We start from the raw sequence: 18,983 nt of genomic DNA on the forward strand, positions 1-18,983 counted from the left end.
TGAGTTTGATTCTCTCTAATTATTATTATGGTGTGAATTCAAGATATGGTCTATGCACGTATTTTAAATTACTATTTATATATACATAAAACTTTGGGTATATACAAGATATTCAGAAGGAGTTCAATAAAGTTTGTGGTTCTAGATGCTCTTACATGTCTGCACCTGCATTTGTATTTATTCATGTACGTAATATCATTATTGTGGTATACAAAATAAATAAGGGACGCGTAAGCTACTGAAATAAATTTTAAATATAAGAAATATATATATATATATATATATAACATTTTCAGTCTATAGATTATAAATATTCAATCTCATTCAAATGTCAACAATACATAAAATATAAACCATACATGGATCTATACAATCTAGTAGGGTTGGGAAAAAAAATATGGTTTTTTCAAACTGCTCCACATTTACATTGCTCTAATCCATTAAAAATCCGTTTATCTAAATCCAGTTTTTAATTTGATCCACATTTTTATTATATTTTCAAATCAGATATCCATTTTGTTTATATGGATTTTAGAAATTGGAAAATTCAAATTTCTAATCCAAATTTTTTAAAGGAGACTCTCACTCCCGTGCCTCTACCCAAACCACTTTTTATACTTTTTCTCATTTTTGTTCCCTCTCTCTCTCTCTGCACCACTCTCTCCAACCTCTTATTAATTTTTTGTAATTTTATTTGCTCTCTTTCACACACATGAAACAACCAAGTCTTGTACATTTTTTTTTATAATTTTATTTGCTCCAATATTTTATACATAATAAATTAATATAATATTTTCAAATTTCAAGTATTATAGGTAGGTGTATTTTAATGTTAAGAATATATATATTATGTTATGTTTAAATTTTTTAGTATTATTAAATTATAATTTTATTATATTTTCTTAATATTTATAATATTCAACTCTTTTACATGTTATTATATTAATATATTAATATTATGTTAATTTTTAAAAAGTACATGGATTTTGATTTAAAATACAATTTACCTTATTTTTTTTATAAAAATATGGATTTGATATAAAATCTAATTTGGATTTGAATTTTCAAATTATTTTTATAAAAAATATGGATTTGAATTATAAATCTGATTTTTTACTTTTCTTTTCACAAACAATTTTTTTTTCTTCACTTACTGTATAGATTTTCAGTTGTCTTCATGTATATACACTTGAGAGGGACCATATGCAAACAGTAATATACCAAACAATTTTATCTCAAAATATATTTACATTTAAAGAATATTCTAAGTAAAATATAAATTCAATGGTTGATTTTTTACACTCATTATTTTAACAATAACATAAAAAAAATCACCAATTTTATGTATAGTTTGTAATGGTATATAATTACTTTTTCTGTATCACTGAATATTGATTATCTGTAATTTTAATTTTTAGTATTATTAAATTATATATTTTTAATATTTATATGATATTAATTTTTTTACATATTTTTATATTAATATTGTTAGTTTTTTTAGAAAATATAAATTTAGTTTGAAAAATAATTTTTTTCATCAAGAGGGTATTCATTTTAGAATTTTGAAAAATAAATTTTCTCTACTGAATCGACATCAGTGAAAAATAATCTCTTTTATACAATTTATTTTAATATTTTAAAAATTAAATAATTTTTATAAAAAAAATAAAAAATAGAGAATGTTTTATCTTAATAAAAATAACGGAGTAATTTTATATTAAATTTTTTTATCAAAATTAAAATATGCATAATACGAAAAATTTAAATTAAACATATTAAAATTATTTAATTTATTTAATTTATATTTTATCTGAATAGATATAACTGAAAATAAAATCAGGATAAAAATTACTCCTAAAATCAAACTTACATATTTAAATATATATTAAATAAATAATAAATGCGTAAATGTAAAAATGTTAAGCTACTATAAAATATTAAAATTAATAACTAATTGAAAACATAAGCTTAACGTTAAAAAAATTAATAATTAATCTTTATCATAAAAAAATTAAATTACATTACATTAATAATTTTTTGATATTATATAAATTTATAAAAAAAATATGGATTTAGATTTCAGATCCAATCCAAATATTTGGATTTGGATTTATAAAAATCCAAATTGTTTTTACAAAAAATATGGATTTAGATTTTAAATCTGATCCAAATATTTGGATTTGGATTGGATTTTTGAAAATCCACTCCATGACCACCCTTACAATCTAGTATATTCAATAAGGAGAATATTGACTGATGTCTTTTGAAAGACTCGTACTAAGTAGCCCCTACAAGAGACTAGTATTCACTTTACATTTTGAAAGTTGCTTGATTTACTTGTTTTAAACACATAAGTAGCATGAATTAAATTAAATATTAGTCTTGGAAAACTAAAATAATTTACAATTTAAAAAATGATAGATTTTTAGAAGATTCCATTAAATTTCATGACCTATAAAAAAAGAAACAAGATGTAACTTAGCAAAAATGACTAATGTTGGGAAAATGGCTCGAGCTTAAGGAGCCGACACTGAACACATGGAGTTGGGGCTTAAGATCAAGGAGATGCACTTGAGCATAGGGTGTTGGCGTTGACCACATAGAGCTAGCACTTAAGCACGACCTCATTTTGTTTGAGTATAGGGGGTTGACATTGAGCACATAAAGTTGGTGCTTAAGTGCAAAATGCTAGTGATAAGCGAATTTGAGGCAAAGAGTACCATAAAAACCACACCTCATTCCATTTGAGTGTCGGGGGCTGGTGGCACATGAGCGTACAAAATTGGTGCTGAGGGGGGGTTTGAGGCACAAAGCACCCCCAAAAATTGCATCTCATTCTGCTTGAGCGTAGGGGCTAGTATTGACAGCATAAAGTTGATGCTTAAGCGTAGAAAGGTGGTGCAAATAGAATTTTAGACAAAGAGTATCCCAAAAATTGCTCTCAATTCGCTTGAGGGTACGGGACTGGCACTGAGCTCATAGAGCTAGCATTTAAACAAATTTGCGACAGAGAGGACTCCTAAAGTGAAAGTTAGCATAAATTTATAATATCTTGATGTCTATAACAAGTATATCTTATTTAAATCGCAATTTGACAAACAAATCCAAAGACTTAAACTTCGAAAATACGTCTTACAATCAAACTAAGCAATCAATCATTTTTCAAATTATTTAAAACTTCAAACCATTTATCAAATAACATCTATTTCACTTAACAAACACAAACCTTGCAAAGAAATTTAAAACTTGTAACCACGTCACCTTTGCATCTAGGTATTCTAGTTTAGAGTACTATTAAAAAAATAAATCTAGTTTTTTTACGTGGAATGTTTATCTTCAAAGCAACCTCACAGTTTAATCAATAATGCTATATAAAATATCTGGAGACCTAAAGAAAAAAAAATTCAACTAATTCCACCAAAATTAATGACAAAATCATAATGTAAAAAAATAAGAAATTTTATAATTTAAAATTAAAATTTTAATCGAATAGGATTGATTTTTTATTACTGAGCTACTATGATCCTTTTACTATGAGATGCTATCATATTTTAAAATATATGAGGTATAGAGGAAGAAAAGTTAAGTAAGGAGAGAATATAAAAAAGATGGGACAGTTGCATGTTTTGTTTTACGGAAGGTTATATGTATTTTTTTTTTTAACAATCACTTTAAAAATTTATACCCATTTTAATCTCTTAACAAAATTAAATTTTTTCATATTAATAGTAAGTAAAAAAAAGTAATTTTTTAGTAGCAACACCAGATATAAAATTGAGGAAACATTAATATTATAGAAGTATTATCAAGAAAAGTTTTGCTAAATATCGTTTTTGTAAATGCAATATTAATAATATATGTATAGTAAACTTGTAATTGGATTTATATATTAATAAATTATTATTAAATAAAAAAAAATCAAAACAAAATGTAATATATATATATATATATATATATAAAAGAAAAAGTATTACTCCATTCATCCTTATTATAAGATACTTTGATAAAATCACTAAGAAAGTTTAATGATTTTTTAAATATTTTTTACTGCTAATTCTATTTTTTTACTCTTAATAATAAAAAATCAATTAATTACCCAACACTCTTTATTGATTGTACTTCATTTAAGATTGTAAATTTGAACCAGCAGAATAAAAATTTATTGATTCGTGACATTCAAAGATACAGAGTCAAATAATAAAAGAGAATATCCCATCAGTTCTTTCTAATTTCAGGTTTTTAATAAAAATGATTCACTTCCCCGTACATTTTTAAATTTTAAGATAACAAATTTTTTCTATTATCTTCTTAATTTAATTAATACGAAGAGAAAAAATTAGTTATAATAAAAATATATAATGTCCCGACCAGTCCTTGGTCATCGATTTCAGAGACAGACCTTAGACATCGCACACCGGTGCCTGATAGTGGAAGTGGGTCACGTAAGGGGGGTCCAGACGCACCTATTAGGGGATTGGTCAGTATTCGAACAATCGGCCCCATAAACCCCAACGCTGGAGACCGACATCAGACCTCACCAACAGAGGGAGAGATCAGACGTCGGCGGTCTGAACATTATAGTGGGCCACGTAAGGTTGACCCTAGAATTATACTAAGTTATCAGTTAAAACATCATATAAGGGAAAAGCCTAAGTCACGAAGGATCCATGCATGTGGTGTGTATAGCGCACATAGGCGCGACACGAGAGAATAATCCTTGGAGGCGCTGAGGCCCATTAGGGTTAGGGGTTTCCAAGGAAAGTTGCATGCATGGCACGTGAATACTTTGGGCACTCGCAGAAACAGATGGCGCCAGAGACTAGGTGCACAAGTTGGTACTCTGTTAGTCGTTGCACTCCAGTTAAGGGAAGTTCTATGTGCCAGATATGCTAAGATTATGTAAATAGTGGCGCAAGGACATTCCCCAAGGAACCCTAGACAAGGGTAACAACACAAAGGTAAACCCTAGTTTCAACCTATATAAAGGGTGCTAAGGTACACAGTTTCTAATACTAAAACTACTTTATACACTTGGTGTTTTATTGCCCTTATACTAACTTGAGCGTCGGAGTGCAAACGGTCGTCAAGACGCTCTTTGTCTTTGCATGTGAAAGATTCTTTGATCAAGGAAATACGATTCTCAAACAGAGATAGGAGGGTCAAAGGCTGTCGTTAGAGTCAACCGACGAAGCAAGTCAGCCGGCAGGAACAAGTAACAACACATAAATATACATTAAAAAATATAATAGATAATTCACTTAAAATTATAATAAAAATGAATTTATGATTTCATTAATTTTAGTAAAAATATCTTGAAGAATTATCGTAAAAGCATAAAAATGTAACTATTAATTAATATTTTTTAAATTCTCTTTCCATCATTCAGTGTAGCAACATAAATAATCATATATGAAATAAGACTTATAAGGAAAATAAAAAATTAAATTTATTGAAAATAATAAATACCAAGTTTTTTTTTTCAAAGTTTTTCCTTGTAATAAATATAGATGGGAGTAAAAGTTTTTGAGACATGGTTGGGTTTTTTTTATAGTTAAATATACATTAAATCAAATTTAAATTTATATGTAGTTGTGTTTGATATAGTTTAAATATATTTTTTTTATCTAAATCAATTTAATTTTTATAATTCTGTTTGAATTGATTTTGTGTTTTTATTGTATAATATTTTATTAATATATTTTTTTAATTTTTTATATTGTGAATTTAATTTTCCAAAAATGATGAATACTTTTATTTTTTATTATAATATTAAAAAACAAACAAATACATATATATACAGAAGAAACACAGTAAATTCATTATCATTTAAAATCATTAACAACTCTCATATTATAATATTTCTAAAGAGAGAGAGAGTACATACAAAATATAGATTTTAAAATATGACTTAAAACTAAAAAATTAAAATAAAGTGTTCCTGGACCTATTCCTATATTTACTCATGTATATATTACATTTATAATATATCACCACACAAACAACACACAAGTGAGTTATTGAAATGAATTTTTAATGTAAAAAAATGTATATAAGAGGAACAATTTTAATAGAAATTCATAAACAATCCAATTTCAATAAAAAAAAAGTAATATACAAAAGCTCTATTGATCACACATAAATCTATACATTAAGGATATTCAACAAATGTCATATCAATTTATACCTTTTGACAGTATTATGTGTCTTCCCCTAGAGACTAACATTTGATCTAAATTAGTACTTAGATTTATAAGCAAACCTAAAAATAATGGATCACAATAAGTTCACTATAATCTTAGTTCCAACACATGTCACAACATGTAAGAACTCCCCCTCAGTTTCTCACTTCTTTATATCTTGGTATATGTGACTTAGAGCATCAGTGAAACAAGGAGATATATGTTACAACATATGTATCAATACATAATACACAACTCAAACAATGCTTCACACATTATCCTAGATGTGTGACTTCAAATTCATGCAAATTTCATCATTCTTAGTGAATATTATCATGCAATATAACTCATTTACATAAGACCACAACTCAATAAGTATACAAACTAATATTCATTTTGCATTTATAAAAGCAATCATATTCAATCCATTAAAGAGACTGAAAAGAAAAAAAAAATAACTTGAGGAAAAAAATTTGGCTCGAATTAATGATTGAGTTGCAGTGTTATTTTTGCTTGAGTGAAAATAGAGTCAAAAGAAAGATTGATTTTTGACTCTATTTTAGCTTGAGTGAAAAATCCTTCGTTTGAGCAAAAGTATGACTGAGAGCAAGACTTGAATTTCTATTATATTTTCGCTTGAGCGAAAAATATCATAAAATCAACCCCATACAACAAAAATTTGTTTTAGTTCTACCTGAAACCAATTTACAAATATAACTCTCAAACACATCCAAAATTATCAGTACAATCTAAAATTTGCTCAAACATCATCATTCTCTTATTTTAATTCAATCTTAATAATTCAAATTCAATATAAGGTAAAACTCTAGGAGACTAATCATATTCACAACTCAGTTTGATAAACTATATACTTTACACATGTATAATCTAACCACTAAATCAACTTCTTGTCGAGAGTGTTCAATTAAAAAAATTCTACAACAATAATCTATTAACCGAAACTCAAATAACATTCAACTTCAAACATTCAAATAGTTTCCAAACAAAACATCATCCCTACATAGAAATCAAATATGGTCACCAAATCACTTTAACATCTAGATCATTTATCCAAAGGTTCTATCAAGAACATAAATAACTTCTCTTAGCTACAATTCTTTTCTTTCAAAAAAATTATGAATCCAAGAAAGAAAACTATTCAAAATCTAGAGCATAAAGCAAAGTATCCAAACATAACAAAATTTTAGTATGAATTTAACCAAGTTGAGATTATCATTTTTCTCAACTTACTCCATTAAAATTGATGACACATTCATAAAGAAAAAAATAAAATAAAGAATCTTTAGAGTAAATAGAAACTTACTCTATTTAAAAATCTGATCGGATAGAAATGATATGGTTCCTTAATTACTATGAGGTATCCGTGAAAAAGAAGAAATATAAAAGAAGAAAATTAGAGAGAAAATAATTCTAAAAAGATAACGATATGAAAGTGTGAAATGAGTTTGGGAAGGAGGGATACATCATCTCCACTATAATTAAATGTTTGCTTTCTTCAACACTATACGTAGTAAACAATTTGCTAATACATATTAACAATTTTTTTTTCTGTAAATGAATTACAATAAAATATAAAAATACTAAGATGTCTACATCTTTATAACAATGGGAAAAAAATTAAAAAATAAAGATAATTATGTTGTATTTATAAATTTTCTACATAGCAAACCCCATCACTTGTATGAAATACAAAATATAAATATCAAGATTAATCCTTTTCTACGGTTTCCTTCCAATAATTTTTTATTTTGTTTCAGAACATGCCCACAAAACTAATGTAATATTTACATCATTCATATCTTAAACATACTTTGTTACTCCTTTATCACAAATTTATAGACATTCACCCGAGTTGGGAACATTAAATTTTCCTCTCCACGGATCTTATTAAACATTTAATTTTTTTTAAGACTATTTTAGTCACAAATAACACCACTTTTATTATACTTTATACAGTATTTTAGAGATGGAAATTTTGCAACTTTCGTTTTTATTTTTATTTTAATCATTATATAAACTAATTCCACAAACAATTCATTTAATCATGTTTCGGTCATTAATTTACTACTAATATAACTATTTGGATCACGATTTATGATCTTCTTATTTTGGTCGCTAAAGTTTTAGGCGATTTAAAAAAAATAATAAAGTGACACTTGAAGAATGTTGCTAAATGCCTATTTTAACTATGAGTTTCTATTTTGCAACTTTAATCCCATCTAATATAATTATAATTGGGTTGAATTAAATTATTGGGTTAAGTAATCAAAATAAATTAGTTTTCACCTCTTTAAAAGTTTCAAACAAATTTTAAAACCATTTTTTTTCTTAATATTTAAAAGGTACTAAACCCTACTTAAATCGTAAATATAAACAAAATTCTTAAAAGAATAATAATATATTAAAACAGTAATCATAAATCTAATTTATAACTAAGTGAATGTGTTCCAAACAGAAGGTATAAGAGTGAAATGCTTCCTCTAATAATAAATCTGAGACAAAAATATTTAATCATAATCTTCATAAAATAATGTTCATTTAATGATTATTTGCAAAATTATTTCTTCATATATTAAAATTATTAGATAAATAATATTTTTATTACACATTTATTATGTAATTAGGTTGAGTTAAGTTTAACACGTTTGAAATTTAATTGAATGTAATTCAATCTCTGGTTGAATTGGAAGGTAATAAGATCTTACCCCTCTATTTTATGATGATTCTTTACTCATTATATTAGAGAAATAAATTTTATTAACAATCAAAATTTATCAATAATATCAAAAAATTATTAGTAAATAAAAATTATCAGTTATAAAGAAATTATTGACGAAAACTCGTCCTCAATTTTTCGTTGGTTATAATTGTTCTTACAACAAAGATCGAGAAAAGTCAAATAAGTTGACAAGACCAACTTCTTCCACTAATCTTCCGGTTTTGAACTTTGGGTTTCTCTTTAGGTTGGACTTTCGGCTTCTCTCCAGATTAGGCTCTTGGCTTCTCTCTGGGTAGGGCTCTCGGCTTCTTCTCCACACGGATGAGTGTGTGTACCTGCAAGACGCTCCAATGCCAAAGTCAGAAATAGTTTAATGTTCATCAGATAAAATTCACTCTTACTTACCTCTTTGTCTTGATTCTCTATTTATAGAGTTTTCTTATTGAGCTTATATCTTATTTGGATCTTTCTTTCTGCACCACTTTATTAGTTTACACACACCCATTCAGTTGGATTTTTATTAATTTAGGTCTTGCTACAGTAATTATATATATATATTTATTTATTTTATTCTTTTTTATATATATAATTCTCGGTATGACTTCTCAGTTTCACCTTTCAATCATATTAGTATAATAATGATAACCTTTTATCTAGGAAAAAGTATAGTTTACATACAAGGAGCTTGCGAGGCGAAGAAGATGCAATATTATGGACTTATTTGGATAAAATTTTCTAAAAGAATTTATAGGTGGAAAAGATATAAAGAAAAAATAAAATAAATATTTTTATAAATTAAAAATTAATTTATGTGATAAGTTAATTTGCAGAAAGTCTTTTCCATACTTTTTCTAAATATTTAATTTTACTTTATGTAATATGAATTAACTTAAAAAATTTCTTTATTTATTTTAAAAGTTCTTTAAAAAAAAGCGTTTGAAATAAATATACATGTCAAACATAGGTACAACAAAATTCGAAATTGTCATAATAAAGAAGAGACCAAACCGAAGCAATGGTATGGGTTTAGGGTTTATCGAGAGGCTTCTAGTTTTGCAAATCCCAAGAAAAGTTTGTACATCTCGAAGCTCATTCCACATTTCGTAAATAATATGAAGAATAATCAACGGAAAAACGTTTAACATAAACAATTATGTATTTAATATAATTTTTTATTTTTATTTTACGATAATATGTTTTAAAGTAATGTAATATACAATGTATCTTTTATTTATAAAAAATAAATTGTTATTTATTTTATTTTATTTCTATTATAGTGTTTTCTTTTTCTTAGAGAAAATTTAAACTTATATATTAACGAAATATGTGTACAAGTTAAAGAAACAACTGCAAAAAAGAAAATTATCATAACATAATGCTCACGTCAAGTATACCGAGACAAAAACATTGTTTCCTTTGCTTTTATCAAGAATAACGTACACTACAAAAAAAAAATATTACATGATAAGATATAAAGTATGGAAATTGAAAAGACTAGGAAGACAAGTCTAATGCAAAATGCCAAATCAGAGCGTTTTGGAAGTTTTATTTTTAAAATTTTATGTAAGCACTGTAAATAAGATGCTAAATATTTTGAAATTAAATACATTTTTAAAATAATAATAATAATAATAATATAATAATAATAATAATAACAATAATAATCTAGAAAAAAAAATAATGGAACAAAAAACTACCATATTAAGTGTAATACCAACATTCTTAACTATTTCGATGTCGATAACTATTAGCCCTACATCGAATCTAGGAAAGATGTTGAGTTAAAGATATTTTTAGAGAATGTCACCTTGGCAAAATATAATAGTAGAGTTAGAAAATAATTCTAGATCAATATTTAATGGTAGTTCAACTTATATTTTATCTAGAAATATCGAGAACTATAATGTAAATAATACTTCCTGTAGTACGACTTTGGAAGTGTTAAGATAACAAATGGATAATAGTAATTTCTATTAGTTTTTGGGGGTTGAGTTCAAAAGTTAGGATGAATTGAAATTTACTAACCTTTAAAAGATGAATAATTTTTTTAATTGATTGATAAGAATGCAATTAACCAATTTTAGTGCAGATTTAAAGATTATGTAAAGATATTTTAAGATACAAGATATATGACAAGTATATTATGTAATATAATACGTAAAATTATTAGAAGGATATATATATATATTAAAATTTCTATTGGCTCACTCTATCACAAGAGTTACATCCAATTGCTTAATCACTTTGATTAGACTTCATACAATTCGATTAAGCTCTTTGATTCTTTTGGTGGATTCTTTGTTGATCGAGCTGGATTATGGATGCGGAAGCAATGGAGAAGTGAAGATTGGATGAAGGTTTGAAGTGAAATGTCGTGAAAAATTTAAGTCTAAGAGAAGTTGAGCCAACTCCTAGAAATGCATAGGTTTAAACACTAGAAGAAGTGTTAACATAGAGAGGAACTAAGAACAAGTAGGCTGCAAATTTGGCAAAGTTTCCTTACTTAATTCAAAGCTAATTTGCATGTACAAGACACTCTTGTTTATAGGAGAAGAAAGCTTGCAAGAGAAGCTAAATTTTACCCTAACCCTAGTGCACCAAATAGAAGATTCCAAAAGAAGCTTCATACCTTAACCCTAGATTGGAACCCAAGCTTCTAGCCATAACCCTAACCCTAATTTGGTTTTTAAGTTAGGGTTTCTAGAACCTAGATACACTTTCTTCTGTATAAGGTTAGGTTATTTACCCTTATTTATGTGGTGGCCCAAAATGAATTTCTACACTACTCTATACAATTATTTACAAGGCTAAAAAGAAGGAAGACTCTTCACATGTGTCCAATAAAGTTCCGTCTTCTTAGTCCAAGATATGGTGGTTGCATACTTCATCGTCATAGCCTCCCTCTTGAAAAGAATTTGACCTCAGATCTAAGAGATATTCAGGGATTGCGACATTTATTTATTTATTTTGCAGAATTTTCTCCAGGATAATGGATCCATTTGTACAAACCAACAAACAATATCAAAATAATGTTTCAAAAGAAAATATTAAAAGAATATGATCCTTTATTTTTGCAAGATCTTTTAGAAGAAAATGTTAGGCATTCTTTTGAAAATATTTTTGTTCACTTTTTGAAATTGCTCAACTCAGGAAACTCCGCACAAAGTGTTCATTTTGAAAATTTTACAAAGTTAAGTTATCACCTTTCTCAAAAGAAGAGTGCAAGAGAATGCATATTTTTTACTGCTTTCAACTCTAGACTTTTCTTCCTTATTTTTTTCTTCTATTTTTCTATTTTTAATTTTACTTTTATTTCATTCTCTCTCATTTTCTTAGGTGTGAGAGAAATTAGAATTATTTTATTTCCCTAATGAGGGAAGGATATTTTGTTGGTGGCACCATCATGTATACATTTGTGATCATATTGTCATGGCATACCAAGTCTAATGTGCCCAACTTCCAAGGAATAATATCACATAAAACATTTTCATTATAATTTTCTATGGAAATGGGTACACTTACTTGTTCTTTAACTACTATACACCCATCATTATTTATTCACTCAAGTTTATAACCTTTCATATGGGGTTTAGTAGTTAATTCTAATTTTTCCACCAACCTAGAACGACAACAGTTAATTCACTCAAGTTTACTATACACCCATCATTATTTATTCACTCAAGTTTATAACCTTTTGAATGGGGTTTAGTAGTTAATTATAATTTTTCCACCAACCTAGAACGACAATAGTTGCAAAAGGAATCACTACCCATAATCAGAGAACATATATTTTTAAATCTTGTACCATGTGTGGAATAGGTTCTTCCATTGTTAATTCAACGGGTTGATTTCGAGAAGCATTCTTACCAACAATAATTCTCCCTCACACAGAAGTATTTCCTCTTCAAAAACTACAACTTCTTCTTCACTAGGTGAAGAAGATGAATTATCTTGGCTTCCTATGTCTTTATCTTTTAAAACCATATTTCTTTTGTGAGGACACTAAAAAAGAGTAGTGGCCTCTTTCAAGACACTTGAAACACTGAACATTTCTAATTCTAGTTTCTTTAGAATGTTCTTTATAATTATATTTTTCTTTTTCTCTTTCCCTTTTCCTTTTCTTGTCATTCTCTTTATTATGTGGCCTCTCACCTTTAGATGTGGAGGAGTAATCCTCCCTCTTAAGCTCTCTCTTGGAATAGGATGTATCAGGGAAATTCTTCCTACCATTAGAGATTATTTTAAGTTGTTATTCTACCCTAACACAAAATTGAACTAGATCATTTAAATCAATATAAGGTAGAAGTTCAACCCTATCCTGGATTTCATAATCGAGGCCACTCTAGAATGCCACGGTTATTCTTGGTTCTTCTCTTATCCTTGTCCTCATTAAAAGTAACTCCATTATTTGCTTATATTCCTCTACGATTTTGTCTTTTTGTTGGAGTCTTTGAAGTTGGTACATCAACTCCCTATCATAGTAAGAAGGGACACGAAAAATGCAGAGGGGCATTAAGAAAGGGAAAGTTTTATAGCAAGGGGGAACAACATATTATGGTATTTGTACCAGTGTGAAGAGATCAAAAAAATTCTTATGTCTACATTGCATCATCCAACATGAAGGTGTTTACATTGGATCATCCAACATGAAGAATTAAAGTTCAGAATCTTCTTTGAAGTATGTGACATCATACAAAAATGAGAGATTGTTGATCTTGAATAAGGTCTTCAAAGACTTAAGTTGATGATGAATACTTAACAAGATAGAGATGTTTTTCATGATGTTTGAAGATGTTGATGATGAATACTTAAGTCTTAGAGTCTAGCTTTCCTTGTTTCTGTTTGTGTTATTCACACGAGCTATTGACTAGGACTTTTTAGTTCAACACAAAACCTATCTTAAAAATATAAAATGTTTTTCTAAAAATAAAATCAAGCTTAAAAGGTTTTTCAATATTAAGATTAATTGTAGTTGATTAAATTGTTCTTCAAGGATTCTAAAACAAAATAATTGATTATTTTGTATAGTAACCAATTAATCCAAATAACATTTTAAGTGTTTTTTAAACTCTCTTAATAATAATTGATTAAGTTTTTTTATACTCGATTAAATTGATTTTAAACAATTAATGAGGAGCATGTTTAATCAATTAACACATAATAATCTATTATTCCATAATAATCTATTATTCCATAGAGATGTTGCAACTATTTTAAAAAATATGTTAAAATAATTGACTAGGGATTTGTTTTAATCTATTAAATATATCAACACTTTTTTTAAGGACTATAAATAAAGAGTAATTATACATCTTTAAAACATTCTTTTTGCAATTAAAACAAGTGAATTACAAGGAGTTTTTTTATGAGCTAATAACACAATCTTTTGAAATGGTTATGAAGGTTTCTAAGATCAAAAGGTTGTGATGAATTCTAAAGTCTTACTGCTTGCTTCTAATGTGATTAGTGAACTCTTTTTATTACTTTTGCTTCTGATTTTGATTAGTGTTGTTTTGTTGTTGATTTGCAACCAGAGTTGATAAAACATATATCATTTTGGGTGTTGAAGAGTGGATTGAGGCTGGATATCCTCTCCTCTTGAGTGGGTCAAGAGTTGATTTTGTTAAGTCAATAGACGTTCTAGTTAATGCTAGACGTTCCTACACCCTTTAGACGATCTCATGATATGGGAATCTATATGTTTTGAAGATTAAAAAAAACTATAAGATCTGTTAAGATATCTAACAAACTACTAAGTTTGAAAATTCATTAGAAGTTCTGGGTGATTGTATCTATTAGACGATCATGCAAGCTAAACACATAATATGGTTGAATAGGCATTCACAAAGAGTGTCAGACGAATAACTAAAATCTAGAAACAACATACGGTGGTGAACCTGAACCTGAGAAAAAACTATACAAAGGTCTCATTAAGATAGTAAATGTTGTTTATGTAATAACTCAATGAACCACACTATCAAGCGATACTCTTAACGGATGATGATGTAGTTTGAATGTGACAGATGATCAAATAACAAAGAAGTTTCCAAACTCATTTGTACCTGTATAGGAAAAAGAGGGTCTAGATAGTAGATGGGACTAGTTGTACAATTGCTGACGTGCCAGTGATCTCCTTGCTTCTTCCTTCCAGTCTCCTTCTTCAAATGCTAGTGCTCAGTCGGGGTTGACTTGAGAAGGGTACTCCGACGATCAATTTGTTAGAATAGATGACTTTAAACTAGAGGGGGGTGAATTGTTTAAAGAGGATTTTCGCAAACTTTTAAAACAAGAATGAAATTATTACAAGAAACAATTGATAAGAAATTCAGTTTGCCAAAACAACAGTATAAAAAAAAACAATTGGTTGTTTCACAGAAATAATCGGTTGTTTATACCAGTAAACAACAAACAAAACTGAATTTAAAGAGTTAAAGATAGAAAGATTGCACACAAATGTTTATACTGGTTCACTCCAAACCCAGAGCTACATCCAGTCTTCTCAGAAACCCTGAGGAAATTCACTAAGTAATCACAACCTTGATCACTTACACCACAACCAAGAAAGTGACCTTGAACACCTCAAGACACACACTCTTCTTGGCCAACACACCAACACTAAGATTGCTGATCTTGATCCCCTCAAGAACACACAACCAATCTCAGCAAACACAGAAACAAAACTTGATTCACAAAGTACAAGGATTACACTTGTTACAAAAGATAATTTGAAATCAATACAAGCATAATCCTATTCCACAACTTTGATCAATCACAAACTTTCAGCAATCTCAGCTCTTTGAAAAACTCAAAAACTCTTAGCAAAAACTTGTCAAAGATTTATTCTCAATTCTGTTTTTCTGAATTTATTCAAAGATATAGTTTGTTATCAAATCTTAACAAACTCTTAAATTGCATTAAAAGATTGGTCAAAACATTTAATGACTGGAGCGTAAGCAGTTAAATCATTTAAAGCTCAGTCAAAGATAAAACAGTTTTTCTGTTATGGTCCCAAAACAAACAATCGGTTGTTTCCTCGAATCAATCAGTTGTTTTGGTTTTAACAGCTTAACCATTTGAACAACAGTTTTCAAATCTTTTCTCAAAACATCTAAGTATAAACAATCGGTTGTTTCGACAAAACAATCGGTTGTTTTAACTTAGTTTGAAAACATTTTACTTTCACAAAGATTGAGAATGCCTATGCTTTAGATTCGATCAAGGGGTGGATTACAACACTCAAACTACCCCAGAACTAGACTATAGCAGCACAACAACAACAAGCACAGCCAAGACTTCATCATCCATCAAAGGGTTTGGATACTTCAAAGCTTGAGCACCACTTGGTTCAACAATCTCCCTCTATTTGATGAAGACAAATCCCTGATGCTTGTGTTGTACCTGATTGAATCTGAAGCAGTTCCTGCAAGATACAGTTTTGAACAAGGCATAGAACTTCTAATATTTAGTTAGCACAGATATAAGATTTAAAGATCAGAGCTAAATATCAGAAACAAAAATTACTCATCCAAACTGTTTTAACAAAACAGAAATTTAAACACAACATATATATCTCCCCCTATTTGTCTTCAAAAATAGAGAAAGAGAAGAGATAAAACAAGATATTGTTTTAATTACATCAGAATTAAAGCAGTAACAGCAGAAGGAAAGAAAATTTAAAACACCAGATATAACCACAAAAAACAATCGGTTGTTCTGATAATTCAACCGGTTGTTTTTCTTCATTCATCATCATCAGCAAACTGAAGATCAAAGATTTGGTTATGGACAACTTCAATCTGTTCATCTAGAGTCATGAAGCGTGCATCCATGTTGTCAAACCTGTTGTCAATCCTCTGGAAATTACTAACACAAAGATCATGGAGGTTTCTTTGATTTTCAGCAAAGCTATCAAGCCTATTCATCATTAGTCTTTCAAAAGGAGACATGGTTTGCATCCTTTCTTCTTGATATCCAACACCAGCACTTGGTCCAGCATCTTGATAATCTTCAGGTGGATCTTCATGTTGAACATCCATATCAGCAGGTTCATCTTGTTCAAGATCAGCAGCACCACTAGATGAGGCACCAAGGTCACCATCCTTACTAATCCATTGTCCACCTACTTTGGTAAAACCCATCTTGCTGAGTGATCCATGGTTCAACTCTTGAGTTGACTTGACCAACTCAGAAGTTTCATCTTCAAGGTTCACTTCAAAATAGAGTAGAAATTTAGATACTAAAACAACATATGGATAGTGATAGTCACTTAACCTCATAGCCTTTTGCATGTGCTCTTTGGTGATGTGGACCCAATTGATTTTGATCTTCTTCATGATGCAGAAAATATATACCAGATCTTCCTCAGTAAGAACAGAATGATTACTCCCCCTTGAAGTTAGAATCCAAGTCACAATGAGAGCAAGCAATCTTTCATCAAGCTTTAGACCTCCAACCGAGCATGTTCTCACTTGAGCATGTTGATTCTTCAAGCAACTTTTGTAGTATTGGATTTTGTTAAAATCCTCCACTACTCCAAGATTTCCTTTGTTGATTCTAAGGCCAAAGAACTTGAGACCAGCAACAGCAGTTCATACTTCATGAGTTATCTCCATTTCTACGCCTTTCACATGAGAAACTAGATTGTTTCCCTCAAACTTTAAATTTGTGTAGAACACCCTTACCAAATCTGGATAAATGTTGCCCTTCATCTTCAGGAACTTTCTGAGAGATTGATCCTTGAGCAGCCTTCTTACATTGTCAATCTATTGACTTTTCAGCCAATCAAAGCATACAACCTTGGGGTTGTTTATCTTTTTGATACTTGTTTCATACCTATACCTCTCAATAAGATCATTGTCTCCAGAAAACCAGCCTTCTAGCCTTCCTCCAGACCTTACAGCCCTGGTTTTGACTCTCTTTGAGGTGGGAGGAGTTGATTCCATGATGGCAGAGAAGAAAACAGAGAAGAGCTCACTTCACAGATTTTTGCAAGAGATGTTGCAATTGGTTGTTGTTGTGGAAGAGATCAGCTGCACCAGATTTTATAGCAGAAAAAGAATCAATTAGCATTCGATTTTATTTAGTGGGTACCTGATTTTCAGAGAGAGAGGACTTGACTCTGCTCTGCACAGAAAACGTCAGAAAAAGTTGAGAATCACATGGTCTTCACATGTGATCTTTGACTAGTTAGTAAGGCTCTTGAATTTCCAAGATTTTGGAATATTTTCCTTTATGAATGTTGTAACTTCTCTCTGAACGTGATCAGCTTTCAACACAAATTCTTTGACCAAGATTCTCTCTTTGAATTGATCTGCAACGGATAAAAATTCAAAAAAGCAATTAAAAAGATTTCTTCATAGTGCTGTTAGACCCAAAACAATCGGTTGTTTCGAAGAAACAATCGGTTGTTTTTCTGCAGCAGTTAAACTGATTTTGAATTTTAACTATGAGCAGAAAAAGTTCAAAGCAGATGACACTAAGCATATTAAAAAGATTTTTATCCATGAGAAGGACTTATAAAACACAAATTTAGAACAAGTAAAGGAAAGTCTTATCCTTATGTTAATTCTTCAATGAGCCATGTGCTTTATGATCAAGAAGCCTCTTTTCACTGTTGAGTTCTTTTGGACAGATGCATAACATTGATCCAGCTTCAATGATTGTCTTTTTCTTCCAAGAACTTGATCACATGACTTAGTCCTTCACACTTCTTTAGAATTTCTGCAAAAACATGAATTCAAGCAACAAGATTTGGTCCCTTCACAAATGTGGGTCCAATAGATTTCTTTTTCTCACTTGGAACCTCACATCCTTTCGGAATCCATTTCATGTAGCCTCTAGAAACAGAGAATTTTCTTATATTGCAGAATCTAACTGAATGGCCCTTTTTCATGCAATAAAAGCATGTAACAACCTGTTGTTTCGATTTAACAATCGGTTGTTTCACTGGCTTTCTTAAAAAAAAATTTGAAAACTTATCTTGTTGGTTCTGTGGATTGAAACCCAAACCAGCCTTTCCAAAAACACAGCTTTGAGATGCCAAGACATTCTCAAAGTTAGATTTT

Source organism: Phaseolus vulgaris, chromosome 11, assembly GCF_000499845.2.
Source record: "Phaseolus vulgaris cultivar G19833 chromosome 11, P. vulgaris v2.0, whole genome shotgun sequence".
Classification (NCBI taxonomy): domain Eukaryota; kingdom Viridiplantae; phylum Streptophyta; class Magnoliopsida; order Fabales; family Fabaceae; genus Phaseolus; species Phaseolus vulgaris.